The sequence below is a fragment of the Hypomesus transpacificus genome, unplaced genomic scaffold (genome assembly GCF_021917145.1).
Source record: "Hypomesus transpacificus isolate Combined female unplaced genomic scaffold, fHypTra1 scaffold_180, whole genome shotgun sequence".
NCBI lineage: Eukaryota > Metazoa > Chordata > Actinopteri > Osmeriformes > Osmeridae > Hypomesus > Hypomesus transpacificus.
The window spans coordinates 134,948-153,337 of NW_025813731.1; the positions used below are offsets into that span (position 1 = coordinate 134,948).

General features: G+C 44.0%; 2 long non-coding RNA genes across 3 annotated transcripts; one reads left to right on the forward strand and one right to left on the reverse strand.

Moving 5' to 3' along the window:
• Positions 1–659: 659 nt before the first annotated feature.
• LOC124489144 lies at positions 660–5,665 on the reverse strand. Its single transcript, XR_006958759.1, has 3 exons — positions 5,328–5,665; positions 1,718–1,818; positions 660–1,199 (listed from the first exon to the last, which is right to left on the reverse strand). It is a non-coding gene; the product is annotated as an uncharacterized LOC124489144 (long non-coding RNA).
• LOC124489146 lies at positions 4,762–17,857 on the forward strand. Of its 2 annotated transcripts, XR_006958760.1 has the most exons (6): positions 4,762–4,950; positions 16,294–16,472; positions 16,628–16,721; positions 17,024–17,117; positions 17,218–17,429; positions 17,672–17,857. It is a non-coding gene; the product is annotated as an uncharacterized LOC124489146 (long non-coding RNA). The 2 variants fall into 2 exon arrangements; XR_006958761.1 differs by lacking the exon at positions 16,628–16,721 and having other exon boundaries at positions 4,764–4,950.
• The last annotated feature ends 533 nt before the right edge of the window (positions 17,858–18,390 follow it).

Genomic DNA, 18,390 nt, shown 5'->3' on the forward strand with positions numbered 1-18,390 from the left:
CATGCCTAGAAAAGGGTACAATCACATCACTCTCACGTTACTTATCAAGGAATATCATTAGCACAAACATTGAGCCATAAAACATATCATATCAAAATAATTTAAAACCTTGATGCTGTGTAGGGGTAGGCAAGGCTTCTGTCAATATTCCATCAAAGATGTATATCATGTTTGAGTTGTGTGATGTACTGGCTATTTTTAGGACATGATCCTTTACACAGGATCCACTATGGACATCCAGGATCATGACGGGCTTGGGATTTATGGGTCTGTTGTCTTGACAAGTCAACTGGCATTTATTGTCATCATATACTTACATTACACAATACACAAAACAACATTCTTCCAGGACCTAAACATAACCTAGACAACTACAACAACTAAGTACAATTAGGTAAATACAATTTGTCCAACAAGACAAGATGACATTTTTGACAGATGCCCCAAGACACAAAGAGGTGGGGATACTTAAAGTTCAAGTCTTTTATTGTCAGATGGACAGAACACCACAAGGTCAGACTGGGCACTGAAATTCTTAGGACAAGACAACACAAAGCAACCTGGCATAACATATAAGTACACAGAACATAGATTACATCTATGATAAGCTAAAATATAGGGAACCTCCTAAATATACTGATAATATACAAAATGTGAATGTAAACATAACATCCTAATACCATGTGTGGACATCAGTTAATGAGGTAGCAGCCATATGCAAAAATATCGAGTGAAGTCTGAGGATGTACAGGTGCGTGTGGGGTGCATGGGTTTTCCCACAATGCGTGTGGCTTTGCGGATGCAGCATTAGGTATGTTTGTGAGGGAGGGAAGAGAGACCCTGACTATCTTCCCGGCTGTCCTCACCATCCTCTGCAGAGTTGCGGTTTAAAGCGGTGCAGTTCCAAAACCAGCCGTGATGCAGCTCCTCTGGAAGTTCTCTATAGTCCCTCTATGCAATGTGGTGAAGATGTGGGATGGCAGACGGTCTTTCAGCCACTGCTGGTACATCAAGGAATTAAGTGCTCGACGGTTTAGTTGATGTTCAGCAGGGATGGGTCGCTTTGTGCTGACCTTACTTGCTCTGCACACCTGAGAGAAGGCCATGTAGTACTATACATGGACAATTTGTACAGCAGTGCAACCCTCTTTCAACATTTTCTGTCTCTTGGTACGGGGCCTGTGCGGGCCAACATTCACCTGTAAAATTAGAAAGGGAGATGTTCAATAGATAGAAAACGGTCAACAGCAGGCAGTCAAGTGGTATGACAAGAGATGTGTTCATTACCCTATGAAATATTACAGTCATACATTACTGTCTTGTCATTTCAATAGGCTGTTATAATGAATAAGCAAGAAATCAGGTTTATTTTACATGTTGTCCATCAAGTAGCCCTAGCCTAGGTTTTCCAAACGAATTACACTTGCCTCATTTTTGCAATACTTGAACTGTGGCCTGACAATACATGAGGAATAATAAATGTTTCATCAACACGGAAATGAATGGCAATAGATGGTAGCAAGAGATCACAAAACATAGCCATCAATTTAGTATGGATATTTGCTTTATTGTGTTTACTCTAATTAGACTAAACATAGCAAGTTACTACGAGCTAGCTAGCAAAAACATCAGATTGTGGAAATCAACAACAGGGCATGCTTTCATCTCAATATCATGCCACAGGTATGTGTAGAACTTGTATAAATAATTTACTCACCAGAAAGGTTGTCCCAGAAAAGTAGAAGCCAACCAAAAAGCTTGATCGCCTTTGGTCGAGGGGTCTGGGAGTCCTTTTCCAGTCTTGCCTGTATGGCTCAACTTGGTGGACATTGTTGATAATTTACTAGGCTGTGTTACGTTGTTTGTGTTGCTAGATTAAAACGAGTACAAAATAATGCAGGTGCATCCAGACAGACTAACGTGCTAGAATTGTAATGCATCGTTTTATTTTTCTTACTTATTTTGTGAACACAGGCTGTGTTGCCAAGTCAGTAGGTTTACGAGATGGAAGCCAGGTAGAGAAAACAACAATGCATAGCAATCAAGTTAGACTGACTGGATGTGTCTGAATTATTGTGTATTCGTTATAATCCGACCACACAAACAACGTAACATAGGTATAGCCTAGTAAATTAGCAACAGCTAACTTGTTGATTCAACTCTTTACTACACTACGAGCTAGCTAGTTTGGCAAAAACATTACCTCGTTAAATACAACAGTTCATGCTTTCATCTCAGTATCGTGTAAAATATATATGGGTGGTATAATTTCAGTAATACAAATAATTCAGTCACCAGAATCATAGCATAAATAGCATAGCATCTACTTTGAAGGTTTCCGCCAGTCCCCTGATGCGGAAGAAATACGTAACGAGAAGGCGGGATAAACAAAACAACCAATGAATGGAGAAGTCGTCGCTAATACGGGGTGCAAACTAGGTCAATTTCAAATGCGAACCGAGAAATGCTGAAATGGTCTGGAAATTCGATTTGAATACGTCATAATCAATTTCTGGAACGTTGAAATTAATAAAAACTGCCGCGCCAAAAGAACTCACGCTGTGGGGGCAGTCAAGAAATTTAGAACGTACGTTTGAAAGGTTTAACGCTCTAAGGTGTTTTATTAGCCTTAGAGGAGCTGTTTGCCAACTCCGCTGTGATCAGGGTACGAACTTTGTGGGTGCGAAGAATGAGTTTAAGGAAGCTCTCAAACAATGTGATACAGCGGCACTGGAAGCCTGTCTGGCAGATAAACAGTGCGAGTTCATTCTCAATGCTCTTTCAGCAAGTCACACAGGCGGTGTGTGGGAGCGACAAATTCGGACCATCCGCAACGTGATGAATGTTACAATCACTCAGAGTTCCGGTAGGCTAGATGATGCATCCCTTAGAACGCTGTTCTACGAAGCCATGGCAATCGGTTATTGTGACCTGCAGACCTATATGTTCTATGCTTGGTCAGTTATTATAGTATAGCAATCATGTATGAGTAACTGTTTTGTTTTTCATGCTGAGTTCATTTATCATAACATGATTGGTGGGAGTGTAAGTGGCCACTAGAGGCCGTTAGAGGTACTGCGTCCAAGTGTCAGGTCATTCATGTGCCAGGTGTTGAGGCTGTGAGCCCAGGAACTTGTATATTCGACGGGTATACACTGATGATTTCCAAAGAAGAAGGACACGTGTGAGGTAACTAGGGGTGGAACGGTACACTGAAGTCACGGTTTGGTTCGTACCGCGGTTCAGACATCACGGTTCGGTACGAGTTCGGTACAATGGGGGGAAAAGCAAAACAAAAATGCAGAAGCAGGGCTCCAGACTAACTACTGTACATGCACGTCTAAGCTAAATGTATGATGCGCTTGTCGATCAGTCCTTTTACACCACGACACGATAGGCTACTAGCTGAGCAACAGCGCAAACACAGGCAGGGATACAGTAGCAGCAACGCCGGCCCTGGTCCCTTACATATACAACAAAACACCAACGTTGATGGAGTGCGAGTTGTTAGCTGCACCCTCCGTTTCACTAACGACTGATGGTTGGACTTCTCGTGCTACCGAAAGCTACCTCACGGTGACTGCTCATTTTATTGACTGAGTGGGAAATGAAAGCGTCAGTTCTACAGACACGGCTCCTGTATGAGCAGCACACTAGCACTCACCTAGCTGAGAAGCTACAGAAGGTCGTGGCAGAGTAGAAACTAGAGAGGCCTGGAAATTTGGAATTTATTGGGTGTGTACAACATAAGCACACATTAGCAACAACTCATAGATACTACGCTCTGGATAAAAGCGTCTGCTAGACTAAATGCACGTTCTAGTAGGACAGCAATATCAGCGAGCCCTCAGCATTAGTACCGCAGCTAAAAGTCTGGGAAAGTTTAAGCTAGTTTTCGCTATACTTACACTACGAACATTCATATTTAGCACTAGCGTTGCATAGGCTACGTCTTCAGTGCTGCTGCTGCTGCTAGCTATCTCTGACTCACTCAGGCACAGCTCAGCTACACAGGTGGAGGCGCCAATCAGTTTCAGAGCTAAGGCGGGGCTACAGATTGTCCCTAAAGAAGACGAATATCTTACAGTAGTTCCGCATTACATTAATTAATTTGCACGCGAGTTTTATTAATTTTTATCCCGTGTATTCTCCGTGCAATTTCACGAGCCGAACCGTGACGCCCGTACCGTACGGTTCGGTACGAATACATGTACCGTTCCACCCCTAGAGGTAACCGAGACGATGTTATCCTTTTGTTTTAGCATTTTAGTTCAATGTAATGCTGTTTGCTTTATGTTTTGTTTAATCGATTTGTTTACATCCACATTTGTGTACTGTTTAGCAAAGAGACCCTCACGCCAATTAGAGGCAGCAAGTCCAAACCTTGCACCCTTTGGCTAGCGGAGCGAGGTGTGTTTAATGCTAGCTAAAATGAAGGTCATAGATTGTCTATTTGAGTATTACTACAAGTTGTTAACTGTGTGTATGTTTAAGTGAGCACATCTTTGTTTTATGTATTTTTCTTGTAAGATTTTTCAATCAGCTATGTTTGTGTGTTAACTTTTAGTTTTCACGGTGCTCATGCTGGTTCGAGAATAAAGAACTATTGCACCCGTTGAGACGCTGCCGTTATTAAGAAAGCCGAGGGGCTGCTACAGCTATCTTGTTGTTATTATCAGTGACTTATGCACTTTGTAAAGCTCTCTCTTGGAAGTCGCTTTGGATAAAAGCATCTGCTAAATGAATAAATGTAAATATTACCAGCCAAAACACCAAGCACGGGGAAAGAAATGTGTTAGAGTGATACCGTCATAGTAGTTCCCAGGGCGGGGAATTATCCTCATTTGGGGTATAAGACTGGGATTCTGGGGCTTGTGTTTTGTCTTTTCTCCTGTTTTGTGTTGTGGACACTAGGGATGGGCGTGGTTAATCGAATCCGGATATCCTAAAGTAAGTTAGTATTCAAATACTTTTTTCGAATACTTATGAGCGTAGTTTAATTCAAAAAAATGTTTTAATGAAAAACCGTTGCGTCGTGTTGTGAATTCAAATAGTTGTGACGTTAGAAATGATGAAAACCATCAAAAAAGGTAGGCTATGGCTGCGTTCTGCTGCGAGTCTCCTTTCATTTCATTTGGCGCTACAAGAAGCATAGTGTCCTGGCTAAGCAGTACCTCGCAGCAACCTCAGTTCCTGCAGTCCTTTCTACGCCGGCCTGCTCGTAAATCGACTCCGTACTCGCTTCTCCCCTGAGCATGTATACATGCTCATTTTCCTGAATAAAAATGCGTATGGCTAATGCAGTTGTGGCTTATTTATTTTCTTACCAGTAGCCATGTAGAGCTAGCGTAATCGGATGTTTATGTTTGCATTGTGTGGTGGCGCACCGGATCCTATAGGATTCCGGTTCCAAGTTAATATCCAAGTTAATATGCGATATTTCTCCATGTGTGTCTTTCGTTTTTATCGAGGACAGCCTACCCAATGTGTTTAATTTAGTCCAATGTAGCCTACTTTTTATTTCACATAATAATAGGCTAATCGCTTTTCCGCCAAATTAAGAGTCTACGTCTGAAGACACAGCGTTTTTTCAAGTTAATTGTCTTTTCGTCATGTTAATAAATTGATCTTTCATTAGTTTTCTTTATTCAACCCTTATTTAATCTAATATCTTAACAGTCGCAATTATTGCTAGAATGTGTGGTGGTTCATGTGTTAACTGTATGCTTTGCGTGACGTCAGGCTAATTACATAATGGAACTACATTAACAAATAGATTATCCGGATATTCGAAAATAATTTCGGATACTCTTCGAATAGTGAAATCAGTTCAAATCTTCATCCCTAGTGGACACAAATTGCCATGCCAAATAAACCATCGAGCTGCTTTGAGCCATTGAAAGATATTTGCCTCCTGTTTTTTTACTCTTCCTTCTGTTTTTTTAATCTTCCTTCAAAAAAGGATGTCTGCTTTTAACAACACTAGCAACCTAGCATAATACTCGTAAAAATGCTACTACCTGCTAGTGTTACTTGTTAACCTCCTTATTGTACATTTTGAAGACATACTAAAGCGTTTGTCATATAGTTTTTGTCTATCGGAAAATAGTCGGTTGGAATTTTCAGAATCACATATGTGCGACGCTATCCTGTGGGGCCCGCTTTCGAACAATCACATATGTGCAACGCTACTCCTTAACGGGTTAATGGAAAATGTACTTTTTATGTTGTATTCGCATTGGTCGGCGCTCTTGGTTTTCAGCATGCCCTGCGGCAGACAGAAGGGATTTAGTTGGGAGGTTAATTTTGTTCACAGAAGAATTGTTTAAGTTTCTATTGTTGAACTTTTGTGTTTATTTTGATGTTCGTAGTGTTGGATGTTAGTTTGCTTAGTTCGATTGTTCCACTGTAGTCCAGGCAAAGTAACGTTTTACGACAGACTAATTGTAAAAAAAATTTTTTTTGCATAGATCATTTCTATGAGGTGTCCAGAACAACATACTAAAACGAAATCCTAGTTGTGGAAATATGTTTAATTCTCATCAATCTGAGATGTGTGCCAATAAGGCCAGGCAACATTACACCCCAATTGGGCAATTTTTTTCCTTTACTCCTATCAAGATGAAACTTAACACAATGAAACTACCCATGAAATATATTTTTTTTTGTATTACAAGTTTCTTTGAAAATGAATTTTAATATGCTAATGAGCTATATACTAGTCGAATACACCCAAATAGGCTTAATTTTTTCCTTTACTCCTACCACAATAAAACGTTACATGGTTAAAGTATACATGAAAAATAACCTTTTTTGTATTACAAGTTTCTTTTGAAATGTATTTGAATATGCACATGAGCTTATTGAATATGTCCTAATTTGCATAGGCAGAAACACCATATGTATGACCAATACATTGGCCCAATCTCCAACCAACCATCCTACTGCCAATGGGTGATGGCTATGTTGCTTTTAGACTGGCCTCTAACCTGAAAACTGCCTGGCTTGGTAGTACCTGCCAGGGGTATAACCCCCGCCAGTAAAGTCTTCAGGGTCACGGAGGCACACAAGCCTCCCCACCACGACAAGGTAGCAACAACAGGGGAAGACTTTTTTTGGTGTTTTTTTTTATTTTTTATTTTTTTTTAATATATATATATTTTTTTTTAAATCCAGTCTGGATCCTCGACCCCTTCTCTGTGGCTCTTGGTTCTGGCACCCCCTATATCAGTTCCTGGTTTGTTATTTGCTTAGTTCTTCCCCTCTGGGTCATATTCATCTAATAAATCAGGCAACTGTCAGTTTGTGCAGCTAGTACCACGACATTCTCCGCAAATGGCAGTGCAAGGGAGTCCATGTTTTTTGCATGTGCATCTCTTTGTGCTACAGTCTTTCTTGCAATTACAGCGGACTACATCTAGTTTATCTGGTGGTGCCGCAGGCTGATTGGTCATTATTGGCATAAATCTCCCATCCAAAACATGCCACCCCCAGTCCTTTGGGTCCATACGTTCGCTTGCCCCTTTCCACTCCATCATTTGGAAAAAGACCCGAAGACTATGGAACTTTGCAGCTGTTGACGTTGGAGGGAGAGTTTGAGGTTCCACTGGAGATGAGTTCTGAGTTACTTTATCACAGAATCTCCTGTATATCTCAGCATATCCAGTGATTCATCTGTTTTGCCTCCACACAATGATACTAGAGCTTTTTCACCTAATGCAATGATGATGCCTTTTCCCACATTTTCCTGTGACTGGCTGAACACCTTAGCTTGTTCAAGAAAGCTAGTGTCATTCTTCACTTTTTTCAGTGCCATTCCCTTTCCTATGCCAAATAGACGAGACGTAGAATCACAGCCTAAAATGGCATGGATAAAGAGGAGATTGTCACACACTTTGGGACCAAGTAACTCCTTAGTCTCCATTATGCACCATATCCGTCTTGTTTTTGTTGCTTTCTTTGGTTCTGGTGCCAGAAACAGCTCCTGTGCATTCAGATCAGCATGATGCAACAAGAATATTAACAAGTCTGTGTCATCACCAACTAAGACTATGTCTTTTGTTCTGGCAGAGGCAATGGCAGTTTGGACAATGAGCACATCTGCATCTTGCTTTGCATGGTATGTGATACACCCAGCCCTCTCAAGTTTATCACTGAGATAAACCAAGAACCGTTGTTTGTTTTCCTTATTGTTAAGGAACTGGTCCTTTTTGGATTGGATGATCATGTCACCAGAGAAGTGTACAGACAAACCGGGAGTAACACCTGTTCGACGCAGTTGAGTGGCGTCTTTTATTGTTGGTTCTTCTTTGTAGCCATCAAAGACTATGACAGTAGCCGTACCATATTTCTGTGAGACATATCTGATGTACATTTCACACACACTGTCATAAGTGGACCCATGTGGCCATGGTAGACTACGTAGTAATGCACCCCCATCAAGGATATGCTGGACATCACTGCTGGGTTGTCTTTGCTGCTGCTCAATAGATTTCCAGAGGACATCGGCAAGAATTGCCTTGTTTGCCTGTAGGGGGAGGTAGGATGATTCAAACAAAGCAGGCGGGTGACTGCAGAGTTCATACTTAAACAGTGATGGCAAATCTTCACAACGGTCTCTCACTGCTACAAGCCGCTGGAATAACAGCTGTGGATCCACTACCACTGTCTCTCCTTTGATCTTGACAGTTGATCTAGATGCAAGTGTCACTGATTGGTCAGCTTTCCTGAAGGTGAATTCCTCTACTGGTTTCCCTACCATAGACTCCAAAATCTTGCACCCAATTTCCCTTGATTTCTCAACATTGACTCCCTGCTGGGCTGTCATACCATTAGCAATGTTGTGCAGTGAAGGGTTCTCAGTGAACGGGTCTTTCTCTTTGAGATATGTGACCAGGGCAAGAGTGTCACTGACATCTCTAGTGTCACGACGTGAGGTGGGGTTGGACCCAAATGCAGGGGAGTACCGAGGCATAGTGAGGAACACAGGTTTAATTCTCAAAACGGGAAACAGACAGGGTACACGCAGGGACAAAGGGTAATGCTAAGACAAAGACTGGACACAAAGCAGGAACCTAAATACACAGAAACAAACAAGACACAGGTGAACACAATGAAACTAACGACAACTGAACGAGACAGGTGACGACAATGACAGGGAAACACTAGGCCAGGGCAAAACCAAAAACAATAGGGGGGCACGGCTGTGGCCGTGACAGTACCCCCCTCCCAAGGGACGTCACCCGACGACCCACAAGGCAGGGCAGGGGGTCAGGGCAGGTCCGGGGGACGACCTGGAGGCAGGGCAGAGGGTCGGGGCAGGTCCGGGGGGCGGCCCGGAGGCAGGGCAGAGGGTCGGGGCAGGTCCGGGGGGCGACCCGAACGCCGGAGCACGGGCACGGGGGCACCTGGGAGCGTGGACGAGGAGGCGCCTGGGAGCGCGGACGAGGAGGCGCCTGGGAGCGCGGACGAGGGGGCGCCTGGGAGCGCGGACGAGGGGGCGCCTGGGAGCGCGGACGAGGGGGCGCCTGGGAGCGCGGACGAGAGGGCGCCTGGGAGCGCGGACGAGAGGGCGCCTGGGAGCGCGGACGAGAGGGCGCCTGGGAGCGCGGACGAGGGGGCGCCTGGGAGCGCGGACGAGGGGGCGCCTGGGAGCGCGGACGAGGAGGCGCCTGGGAGCGCGGACGAGGAGGCGCCTGGGAGCGCGGACGAGGGGGCGCATGGGAGCGCGGGCACCGGGGCGCATGGGAGCGCGGGCACCGGGGCGCATGGGAGCGCGGGCACCGCGGCAGGCAGCAGCCAGAAGTCCTCGGGCGGAGGAGGAGGCCAGAAGTCCTCGGGCGGAGGAGGCGGCGACCAGGAGTCCTCGGGCGGAGGAGGAGGCGGCCAGGAGTCCTCGGGCGGAGGAGGCGGCGACCAGGAGTCCTCGGGCGGAGGAGGCGGCGACCAGGAGTCCTCGGGCGGAGGAGGAGGCGGCCAGGAGTCCTCGGATGGCCTGGCACTGGGCGGCACAACCTCGGGGCGAGGCAGGGGCTCAGGGCAGGAACGAGGCTGGGGCACAGGGCAGGAACGAGGCTGGGGCACAGGGCAGGAACGAGGCTGGGGCACCGGGCAGGAACGAGGCTGGGGCACTGGGCAGGAACGAGGCTGGGGTACAGGGCAGGAACGAGGCTGGGGCACAGGGCAGGAACGAGGCTGGGCTACAGGACAGGAACGAGGCTGGGGCACAGGGCAGGAACGAGGCAGGGGTACAGGGCAGGAACGAGGCTGGGCTACAGGGCAGGAACGAGGCAGGGGTACAGGGCAGGAACGGGGCTGGGTTCTGGCGGCAGGCGGCCGAAACTCCCTGGCAGGAACAGCCTTGGTGGTCTGGGTGCTGGGCGGCGCAACCTTCTTCGTCCGGGTGCAGGGCAGCACAACCTCAGGATGAGGCAGGGGCACAGGGCAGGATCGAGGCAGGGGCCCAGGGCAGGACCGAGGCTGGAGTCGGGGTTCCGGCTGGGGCTGGAACCAGGACTTGGGGTGGGCCTTGAGCTGCAGGCTTCGGGGTCCACCAAAGGCCAGGCGGGTCCCTAGGAAATGGTTGGGTGAACTCTCTGCTGGGTCCCATCTTGGTCTTAGCATTCTGTCACGACGTGAGGTGGGGTTGGACCCAAATGCAGGGGAGTACCGAGGCATAGTGAGGAACACAGGTTTAATTCTCAAAACGGGAAACAGACAGGGTACACGCAGGGACAAAGGGTAATGCTAAGACAAAGCAGGAACCTAAATACACAGAAACAAACAAGACACAGGTGAACACAATGAAACTAACGACAACTGAACGAGACAGGTGACGACAATGACAGGGAAACACTAGGGCAGGGCAAAACCAAAAACAATAGGGGGGCACGGCTGTGGCCGTGACAGTAAGCATTCTGTCACGTTGTGAGGTGGGGTTGGACCCAAATGCAGGGGAGTATCGAGGCATAGCGAGGAACACAGGTTTAATTCTCAAAAACGGAACACAGACAGGGTACACTCAGGGACAAAGGACAATGCTAAGACAAAGACTGGACACAAAGCAGGAACCTAAATACACAGAAACAAACAAGACACAGGTGAACACAATGAAACTAACGACAACTGAACGAGACAGGTGACGACAATGACAGGGAAACACTAGGGCAGGGCAAAACCAAAAACAATAGGGGGGCACGGCTGTGGCCGTGACATCTAGTCTGCCTGGCCTTGGACAGGTCTTTATGTTGGTCGCTGGTTTCATATGAGACACCTGTGAAGGCCTGCATAGCATTGTTGATGTTTGCACATGCTGGCATTGAGAGGACCCACACCAAGCGTTGAGACTCTGTAAATCCTTTCCCTCTTGTTAAGCCTCCATGTGTTTTTACACTTCTCATGAGCACCTGCTCAATAATGAGATCAGTGGACAGTCCAGCCCAATACCTGTTGCTCCGCCTCACTATGTGAAATCCCTCCTCAAATTTCTTGTGGACATCTGGATGTGTTTCAGGTAAGGCTGTCATCATTTGTAGGTATACATAGGCTGACTTTGCATATAGTCTGTGTCCAGAAGCGGCAAAGTAGGGTAGCATATCATGAACACACTGAAGGTGCAATCTCCAGTTGCCTGTCCTCTCAGCTTTGATAAAGTTTCTCAAAATATCAATCATGTCCATATACTGCAGCCAAAGCTGTGCTGTCCTCATATGCATTGTTTCCTTCTTGTTGTTGAGTGCACTCTGGATTCTTTCCAAAACCTCAGCATAACAAAGTTCTTCCATCGGCATATTAGAGGACATGACTTGGTCATATAGCTCACTTGCAATACTCAAGTCAGTCGTGACTGTTTCTTGGGTATCGGGAACTTCCTCATCTGGTTCAGTATTAGCAGCAGCAGACATCTCAACTGGATGTTGTTCTACTGTGTCTTTGGTTGGTAGTGGCACATTGTAAGCTTCAGCCAGCAACATGGTGTTAAGTGCGGCATCCACTAGCATGTGACGACGAACTGCCCTGGACACAGCCTTGCCAGACATCATGTGGCACACTGTATTTCCAGCATACACCACCTCTAGTAGCTCCTCTAGTCCAGACCCTGCCATTAAATGTCCAATGCTACCCAAAAAGCTCATTTGCATGTGAAATCCCCCAAGCCTCAGGACTATTGGCTTGAGTTCATTGTTGCCCTTGTTGTTCATTGTTGGCTGAGACTGGATAATTGTCAAGGCTTTCCAGAAAAGGGGTTGGTCGAACGTCAGAACAGGGGGCACATCATACTGCAGAGCTTGAGTTGCCACAAACCTCAATGTTGAGTATATACAGGATTCATCACTGGGATCAAGATCAATCATTGGAAGGAATGTTACTGAAGCTCTCTCAGGGTTTTCACCTAGATGTAGCATCTGCATCATACCAGACCATGATGGCCTTTGAGAGTGAAGGAGTAGGGATGTCTTCCACAAAACATCCAGCTGTGATGTTTTGTTATCTGCAGGCAACAGAGTCAGTGGCTAATACACAATAGGTTCACGTATAGGAGGAATCTTAAAGTACTGAATGTTTATGCGACCAACCGCAGCAATATCTGCTGCAGTCACTTGGATCTTTGGAACAGGTTTGTTTTGTTGCATTCCTGGTGTAATACAAGCCATTATACCCATTCCATGGAACGTCCCAGTACCATCAATGGTTGCCACATTGTGGTCGATGTTGTCTGCAACATATTGAATATGATGCTCTTTTGTGAATCCAGGGATCTCAGTCCCTTGTGCCACTGCTGCACTCTGTTCATATTTAATCACATCTGCATAGGAACAGGCAAAACCATGCTCATGGAGTGTGTTTACCAAAAAGCGTGACGCAAAATGGTGATGCATCTTGACCCCTAGGCCAAGCTGAAGAGGTGCAATCATCGTCCTCGGTCTTATTGCTTGCATGATGGACTGTCCGATTGATGCAACCTTTGTATCAATGTTTTTACATTGTATGTATCTCCAAAGTGTTCCTTTATTTTAATTTTCATCCACTTTGCACAATATGGTTCATAGCCTGTGTCTTGCAAGTACTCTGTCATCTTTACCATAAGGTCTTGAATAGTAATATGTTCATCATCGTGTTCTTCTAAAGGTTTGCCACCTTTAGGAATGCTGTTGTTCTGTCATAATCTTCAGGTCTTCCGACTTTGAATCTTTTGGGTTTGTTGCCAGGGTTAGCAGAGAATTGACTCAGAATATTCTTCATATTTCAAAGGTTAGTGTTGCATACGTTGTGGTACATTGCATCGGCTGCATGAAGGTCATGGACATATGATATTCTCCCCAAAACTGTATCAGACCATTCATCATTCCTTAAGTGGCAAACATGCACAATCGTTTCCTGGAAGTCTCCTGTTCTTACTGGGTAGATATCAATGTTCTCTCTATACTTTTTTTTGTCATCTGTTTTAGTTGTCCACAGAACAAACAATGCTCTTGAAAATTGAAGTTCTCTTCTGAGCGGAGACTATGTTTGATTAGTGGTTGTTGTAAAGATGGTATTACATTATCACGTACAATATTTTCTGCTCTACAATAGCTGCGGCGGCATTCGATGTGTACTCTGTCTCCAGGAATTAATACACTAATCTACTTCCACGTTGAGCACTGGCACAGTTCACACCATTGCTGCCTTTTGCTCGTAGAACAACCAATGTGTTTTCATCAATGAATGACTCATTACATATTTTACACCTCTCCATTTCTCCCTGTTTACATACATTACACACTGCATAAACAAAAAGGAAACAGTGTTGTCTAACAATAAAATTAAGCCCAATAGAATTTGCTAGTGGTAGCAAGCTAGTTAGTTAGTTTCAGTAGGCTAGGAGATGCTTCTTCAAGATGAAAAGTAGTTTTGGCCTTAAGCAAAATGTGTTTACCATAAAATATCTAGTTAGAAAGGAGTTGGTAACTTAGAATGTTCCGATTGGGTTACTGGGAGAGTAGCTGTCCAATTATAGTTCCAAACATTGTATTTTCCACCGTTGAACCCCATTCATTTTCAGTGTCTCTGAAGCAAGTTTGCTGGTAAATTGATGAAAATCCTGCATTTTTTCATATGTCAGCCACCACATATCCATTGTTATTAGTAGTATTTCATATAGCCAGCTTTAGATAAAATGTATCGTAAGATTATAGCTTGTTAGATTCTAAATGCAGTTAGAGCTAAACTGTAAGTCTAGTATCTAACGTAGAGCTAAGCAACACTTTTACTGTAGCTTTAGCTAGAGTGCACGTGTATCATAACCAGAAGTCCGTTGGTCTGGTTATAGTCTGTGAAATTAGTTCTAGTTATTGGTGTTCGTTGGCATACAAAGTTAGTCTTCTCATATTAGCCTAGTTAGTAGAGCTAGCAACAATGAATTGCAGATTAAGGGATCCAAAGCAAGTTAGCTGATAAATTGATGAAAATCCTGCATTTTTTTATATTTCAACCACCACATATCAATTGTTATTAGTAGTATTTCATATAGCCAGCTTTAGGTACAATTTATCGTAAGATTATAGCTCGTTAGATTCTAAATGCAGTTAGAGCTAGACTGTAGGTCTAGTAACTAATGTAGAGCTAAGCATCACTTGCTACTGTAGCTAGCTAGAGAGCACGTGTATCATAACCAGAAGTGCGTTGGTTTATAGTCTTTCAAATTAGTTAGTTTTTTCTTGTGGGATCGAATTCAACTCGATTCTTTTATTTTCTTAGCTTCCATTTATTATGGTGTGCTTGGCTGTAATGTAGCGCTCATTACATTTGTTCAGAATATTCAATTATGAAATGAATTGATTTCAAAAGATATAGCGAAGAAACACACAAATCGCATAGGAAACGAATGTTTCCATGTTGTGTTACGCGTATTTTGATCGTATTGTCTGGGTTAGCAGCGATGTTCTTCGTATGAATTTTTAAAATATGTGGTGTCAGAAGGAGCTTTTATGTCGTGGTAAATACGGCTATTGCCTCGGAACAACCCCAAATACGTCATTAGTAGCCTACATTCGGGTAGTGTCTATGGAAACCAGTTGATTCAGAAGAAGCCAAATCAAAATGTGACCCGAGGGCCAACGTAGTTAACAAGTACGTAATCATATTGCCAACATTTCAGAGCTGGTATGGCATGCGGTGTAAGTCAACGGACTTACGTGTGCACGTATTTTTGCTCTAGTGGGATCGAATCCCACTTCATGCGAGCCTGAAAATGTTTTATTTTGTCTCCATTTATTTTGTCGCAAATGGTAGCCTAATGTAGTGCGCACGTAGCCTATTGGCCTACTTTCATATTTGCCGCAGCAAATATGAGATCCGACTTGAAAATCGCCAGTAATATGTTTGTGAATTTGTGACGAATCTGGTGATAGAGGCGGACTGATAGGTGCACGCACAGCTGGAAAACCAGTTGGCTTGAAAACCAGTTGGCTTGTAACTCCGGCGAGCCAAGGATCCAGTTGAATTTTTTTATATAACACATTACTTTGGTGTCATGTTATTGATTTGCCTTTCATGTGCTCTCAGGCCGTTATGATCTTCACGTTCCGGTGCTAACATGCAAACATTGGAACCAGAAATGGGCTCCAGAAGTCAGTGACTTTGTAAAGAGTGGTTACTGGCCTGCTACCATGCAGGCACAGACACTTTTCCACCAAGATCTATTCCATTCCTTTGAGGCTATGAAGACAACAGCTCCAGGCAGGGTTGCCAGGTCTGTGTGACAAAACCAGCCCAATGGCCAATCAAAACCAGCCCAAAACCAGCCCAATATCTAAACTCAAAATATGCCCCTGCCAAACCATTTACACTGCTTTTAAAGTCCAACAGCATTGCTATCATTGCCAAATGTATTGTAATATCTACAAAGTAACACCAAATGTTTAGTATGCCAGCATTAAAAGCAGTTTTCAGGAGGTTTTCTCAGGAGACTGAGAGCATTAGGCATGTGTGCACATGTACAGTGCGTGTGTGTATGTGGGCATGCCCCATGTCCATGTGTGTATGTGCTGATCTGGAGTCAGTTTGGTATTATTTGGACATAAATAAATGATTTCATTTAAAATATAGATTTTTATTTAAAGATTTTCATGTAATTTGCATGCAAAATAGGTCTACCCGAACCAGCGGACAAAAAATTTAACCCGCGGCAACGCTTCAAAATAGTCATTTGCATCCTTATGGATTTGAAAAGTTGCATACAAAACACACAACATACAAAGGCAAAGATGTAGTTTATTGTTCTTGAAATCTGTATTACATTCTTTCCTTTAGACTGGCAAAGTGAATGCAGAAGCATTTCAGATAAGTTTTCTGCAATTTGTGTACTGCAACTATGAAGAGAACCAACTTCTTGGAAAGGAGCCATTAGTTTGTCCAGCCTGTAGCCCTGAAATGGTGGCTGGTTCTGTGGATGGCAACGGAAAGTTGTACAGGTTCCAGAAAACAAACCAGTGAGTTCTGTGCACACATTATAAACAGCCAATGTAGTTAATATGCAGTATGTCCATCTGTTAATGTCACTGTTAATGTCAATGTTTTTTTTGATAAGTGCTACATATATAAAAGGTCCTGTTACAAAGGTAGTCCATAATACATTGTCTTAAAGGAGTGAAGAGCCAGGGTTCTTCGATTGAGTGTTTTTAGCCCGAGACTCTGAGGTGTCCAGTTTTGTTGAGGAGGTCCGGGGAACTGTCAAGAGTGTACGTTTTACATTATTCTGAACAACACTTATTGGGATTATTTTGTAACTAATTAAAGTTAAAGTACAAAACACGATTGCCTTTGGAGAAGGGAGTCTATGATCAGGTGGGGATACAGCACTTGATTCTTATCCAGGGGGCACAGTTCATTCATACTGTATATTGCTTTATCCTTCAAATGTAATATAGGTAAGGCAAAGACAGAATATTGACAGTTAAAGTTTGTGTGTTTGCGTGAACTGCCCTGAAATCTAGTGTACTTGAATTAACTATTGTCATGTTCAAATGATTTACTTTGGTAGACTGCAGGAAAAGCGGTGTTTGGTGACTCCCAATGGAATGCAGGAAGAGAAACTTCAAAGCGGGCCAACAAGTTGGATGAAGAAGGTCTCAAAGGTTGGTATAGGCTGATTAAGTAGTAGTAAAAAATAAAATTATATTTATTTATATTGTGATCTAATGCCTCTTTCATGTGCATTGTGCTTTTTTTTAAAAGCTCTGAATATGTATAGAGGAGAAATCTTTGCATATCCAATGTTTCTCCAAAAAGTGTTCCAGAGTGCTACATTTTTGGCCATGGATGTGACCTGCCGATATGTGCCATACTTGACAAAAGTGTCAGAGGCCCTGACTCAACTTCAACCCCTTCAGGAAATGAGGCATTGCTCATCTGTGATGCATGCCAAAGCCCACAATACAAAATGCGAGGTGATGCTTTTAGCTACTTGACCTTTACATTTTAGAGTATGATGTGGCAAACTGAGTGTAAAATGCCATAATAAATGACAATAGCCATACCACAGTGGTCTGGACTGACCCATACAACAACCTTGGAGTGTGTTTAAAGTTTTTCTGTAGCCCCTAAGTGCTGCCCTCTAAAGTTGGTAATCTCAGGATATGCTTCAATAACGTGTGTCCACACCGCTTTACACATTATCTTCTTCCTGTAGATTCTGTGGACTGCAAGGAACCAGGAGGGCGCCGGCACCATTTGTAACAGACGTGGTATTGCAAGTTCCGTCAGAGGTATACGGGCCATTGTCCGCTCCGATCGGGAGTCAAACTCACCACCTCTGACTTCCCAAGCGCCACCACTACCAACTACGGCAACGAAAAGCTAGCAATTCGTTGACGCGGGTGGCCTGTTATATACTTGAGGAGTGAGTTTCACCACACACCGGACACACACTCCCGGTGAATAAGTAGAGCAAGTGAATAGTTTTCTCTCCAGATGTGTCCTTACCACCAAGTATATGGCCAAGTCAGGGTTGTAAGCTTATTTCCCCCTGCCAGCCTGCAAATGTACATGTTTTACAAAATTGTATTGTGATTTTGTTTTTTTCTTCACAGTAAGAACTGACATGCTGACTGTCCATGCTATGGGGTGGAATGAACGGAAAGAGAATGGCCTCCATATAGCCTTGTCTTCTAGATTCAAGAAGGTATGTTCACGTACTGAAGATGATTAACTATTTAAAGCAGTTACATTTAAACGTAACTTTTACTTATTATACCCAAAATGCATCATGTTGTTATAGTACCCCCTAGTAGACATTGTAGCGGTACAGAACCTCTGGTAGTTTAAAAGACTGCCTTCTGTATTGCTGTTTTCAGACAGTAGAGAAGACTGTGGATTTAGCTGAGAGCCTGAAGACAATGCAGGAGCAGT